Raw genomic sequence first — 5,083 nt, forward strand, 5'->3', positions numbered from 1 at the left:
AAGGTCCTGAAATAAGGTGAACTAAACAGGGTCTTAGTTAACTATATTAATTAAATAAGTCTTAAAACCTGAAAAATAAGCTGAGGTTGTTTCTTCTGTTGTTGCAGAGCTTGTTTCAGATGTATTTTATTTCGTTGCAGAGCTTGTTTCAGTAGTTACTTGCTGGAACTCCATTGTTGTTTCCGGAGCAGGAGTGACAAATCGCAAAGAATTAGCACCACAATGAGGAGGTTTAGGAGTATGAAATCGATTAAGTTTATTAAATCGATTAGTTGAAGCCAATTGATTAGGGTTATCAAATCGCGCAGGAGGTTGAAATCGAGGAGGAGGATGAAGTTCGCGAGGAGTTTCATATGGCTGATGAGCTGCAAATCGTGGTTGAAATATCGGAGGTGGTAGAAATCGAGGAGGAGGTAGAAGGTGTCGAGGTGTTTCATATGGTGGAGGAGGTTGAAATTGCGGTTGAAATATCGGTGGTGGTTGAAATTGCGATGGAGGTTAAAATATCTGTGCTGCTTGAAATTGTGGAGGAGGATTAAGGTCCTCATAGCCGCCGTCGTCCATGTCGGCGTTGAAATTTATCGGCGGCGATTGTGGCGGAGCAAAGGCGGAAGAATTTCGCGAAATTAGGTTTAGGGGTTGAGAGCGAATTAGATTGTCGAGGAAGGAAGAAGGAAGAAGGAAGGAGGAAGGAGAGAGAGGAAAAAAATCCCTTTATATAGCGCGTGAAGCCCACGCGCGCGTGGGAAATCAGCGGTCTAACAGGCGCGTGGCCGTCAGGCCGCGTGACACAAAACGTGCTGTTTCAATTTATATAAATCAGGGAGGATGGGCATGCACAAAATACATACAAATAGCCAGCCTGCGGCTAATCGGCTATACCAAAACGATGGCCATATCTGAAATAAGTTAAATATGGCAGGCAACTAATGTTACAACAAAAGGGCTTAACGGCTTAAGCAACGATCAACTTAATCCCCCAGCATTTCATGGATTTTCTCCAACCGTAGTCAATACACTTCATAGTATTTTCATTTTAATTTTAATTAAGTTAATTATTTTTTTATTATTCAGTTTATTATAGTTTATATAATTTTATTTATCATCGTTAGATTACTCCTAACGCAGTTTATTTTGATTTTGTAGGTAGTCATACTGTGCATCTTTTAATTGAAGTTTTCAACTCGAAGGTCTCATTTTGCCTTCTTAAATTCTTATAGCTAGGGGTATATCTTCAACTTGATCTTGTCCACCTATTTTTTAAATAATTAGTTTTTAGAAATAAAATATATGAGTACATTAAAAAAATGATAAAGTGTTTGAGAGAATTTGTAATTTTGTATTGAAAAAAGTTGTGGTTTCAAATCATTGCCCCTTGTTAACGTATGAAAGAGATGAGATGAAATGTTTGGATAATTTGTTGTTAATACTGACGGGCCCAGCTAAAGGCCGCAGGGGAGGGGCACGTGTCACCCCCGGTAAAAAAACAAATGGACAGAAACTTGAAATCAATAGTAACAAATCGCCTATATAAAAAATCTGCACAATAATAGCCATGATATAAAATGGCGAAGTGGTATCAAGATAGTTTGCCACAAATGAGTCTACAGTGAACGTCATGTACTGTTATGTATCGGAAGTGATTTTTACTGCTATCTACTACTAAGAAATTACTCATTAATTAATTTAATAAGGATTAATTATTAAGTAAACCTTCTTTCTCTCTCAAAAAATTACTTCTGCTTTTCTCTCTCTCCTTCAGTTTCCCCAACCTTCTCTCTCATTCTGCCTATTTTTCTCCATTAATATTTTCCATAATCAAATTTTGGTTCGCCCAAATTACAAATCCGTGATAATTTGAAGATTTCTCTTCATGTTCTGGTATGATTGAACTTTTTAATTTATTTTTCTTCTCTTCAACAAGATTTTGGTACGCTCCGAATAGACCTAAGCGGACAATTGACGCTTCATAGGTTTGCTTTGGACTAAGGCGAGATGGAAAAGATGGAGATCTGGCTGTGAATATGTGATGAACCAAAAATTAATAGAAGTCGTGAGCACAAACAACATCAACAACAATGAAATGAAAGAGATCAAGGAGTAGTGCGTGAGATATTGAAATCGAAGACGAGAAAATTAGGGGTTTTTTATTTTAAATTTTTTTTAACAAGTAGTCAAACCTCTTTTGTTCCCCCCCCCCCCCCCCCCTAAAACCATATGATTAAAGTATAATTAATTTTCTTTATGAAAAAAATAAATCTTAGATCATGATTCATCAAATTATATATGTCCTCTTTAATTTTAAATTGTTTATATGTAACATTTAAAAATTAAACTTGACTAATTTGATTTGTGAAATGATTCCGATTTTATCTGAACCAAAAAACCTTAAAATAATGGCTCAAACTCGATAGAATCATTTGGTGGGTCTATATATTTGCTTCAATGAGAGCATAACCAAGTCTAAAATATGAATACGAATTATGTGAAAATATAAAATCCTTCTACACCATTTGTCGCCTTGTCAAAAAAAAAACGAAAAATAGTCGAAGAATTAATAGTGGAAATGTGTAAATATTTAAGGAGATGTGGGACAAGATGGTACATTCATTTCCATGACCATCCATCAGTGTGCAATTGTAAACTTCGTATATAAGATCATAAGTAGATTATTATGGAACAATTTATAATAGAAAGTGAGTAGATTACGAAACACACCAAAATCAAAAGCGAGTAAAACATTACATATAGGAGGGCATATTAAAAAATACAATGTGATTATTTCGGAAAAACTATCACAAACTATTTAAAATTTATAATATACCTGTCGTTTATCGAATTCTCCTCTAAAAATATATTTTACAAATGTTTTTTTTAAAAGGAGGAAAGCACAACACATACAATATCCTGTAAAGATGGAGGTAGTATAAAGAAAATGAAAAGGGGTTGAAAAATAAACAAATCGTACAGAAAAAATGAAAAAAAAAATAGTATTAGGATTTGATCCTAGAACCTTCAACAAAATTTATAAAGTCAATACCATTTAAACGAACATATACTAAGTACGTAGTAACAAGATATGAAAAGCAACACAGATTTAATTAAATAAATAAATTAATGTACTACATAGCGGTGCACGACGTTTATTTAATTAGTGATAAATAGCGGTGCACGACATTTATTGTAGAATTTTTTATTTGCCACGTCCAAAAGGTTTGGGGTTTGACTCTAGTTGTTGTAACAAAATGTATTTTTTTCTTTCTTTTTTAATTTGTTTTTTTTCTTCTAAATAGTCAATTCCCTTGTTTATTAACCTTTTATTGTTTACTTTTAATAAATAAGAGCATTTTTTTTGCCTTTTCCACCTGCATATGTTTCATAGTTCTTTTTACTTCGTACATGTTTAACTAGTCTTATATGCACGCAAATCGTGCGAAATTATTAAGAAAAACTTAAAATTGTGTTGTTATAACTAATATATTACAATGAAAAATCAAAATCTCATTACTGAAGTAAAATAATTAAACATATAAAATAGTGTGATTCACTTTTTTCTCTTTCTCACAATATACTTGCGAAATTATTAAAAAACATAAAAGTGTGTTGTTACAACTAATATATCACAATGAAAAATCAAAATCTCATTACAGAATTATACTAGTAATTAAACATATAACATATTGTGTTTCACTTTTTTTCTCTTGCTCACAATATACTTGTTTAACCACATGCACTCTTCCGCCCAATCGATGTGCAACACATAACTAATATTATAAGAATTCTCTGGATTAATATCTCCAATATCACGTCCCAAAGTTCCTCATATAAAACATGACTAAATTTTAATGAGACACTTTTTAAGATTTGATTGATTGGCAAGTCCATCCTTCGCGTAATTATCCTCACTAATTTCATGTTCCATTAATCTCTTCATCATAGTTTAAAAATAGTTGATAACTTGATATGAATAGTTGATTCGTCTTACAAAGGATGATTTGTTTGTCATGACAACATTCAACATAATATTAGAATAATACTTCATACTCGTAATAAGTGTAAGGTTATGATACATATGACATTACATAGATCATGCGGAAACAACCATTAACCCAGGACAACATATTATTTACACATAATCATATAGCATAATTTAGATGCATACTCTTTGTTGCGTGCCCTCCCTAGCTGCGCCCGAACCGAACAAGAACAAGTCTTTTAGGACTCCAAGTGTCGTCCCTCCGTAGATAGTCCACAGCACGTCCGGATCCGCCTTAAGATTGACCAACTAGAATCGCCCTTAAGGTACTAGAAAATTTCGGCACTTTTGAGCAAGATGTGTGTTTGATTTTCTCTCAAAAACTCACTTTTGAATACTTTGAAACTTGTATATAAATTATGACCCCTAGGCCTTTATTTATAGAGTTATGGAAAAGGAATCGTAATCCTAGTAGGATGCGAATTAATTGGAATTAGAATCCTACATGAATTCTATTTAATTAATTTATCCAATTAGGAATAGACATTTAATCATACACTGACTCTTGCAGATTCAGGAATCATGCATGAGCACAAACTCACACACACACGGCAGCCACAAGGGCCGCCCATGCGCGTGCGAGCAGCAGCCCGCGTAGCACGGCCCACGCAGCCGCGGCCTCTTGGCGCGCGCTGGGCCTGCCTTGCGGTAGGCCTGGCCGCTGCCTTGGCTGGGCTTTGTGGCGCGCATGCTTGCTGGGCGATGGCCCCGGCTTCGTGCTGGGCCTTCGTCCGGCAGGCCTCGTCCGATGCTAATTCGTACGATACGCTTCCGATTAAATTTCCATTTCCGGAATCTATTTCCGATACGAACAATATTTAATATTTCCGATTCCGGAATTAATTTCCGTTTCGAACAAATATTTAATATTTCCGTTTCCGGAATTATTTTCCGATTCCGGCAATATTTCCGATTCTGACAATATTTCCGTTTCCGGCAATATTTCCGATTCTGGTAATATTTCCATTTCCAATAATATTTTCCGATACGTACCATGTTTCCGTTTCCGGCAACATCTACGACTTGGATAATATTCATATTTCCGAT

Source organism: Spinacia oleracea, chromosome 3 (assembly GCF_020520425.1).
Source record: "Spinacia oleracea cultivar Varoflay chromosome 3, BTI_SOV_V1, whole genome shotgun sequence".
NCBI lineage: Eukaryota > Viridiplantae > Streptophyta > Magnoliopsida > Caryophyllales > Amaranthaceae > Spinacia > Spinacia oleracea.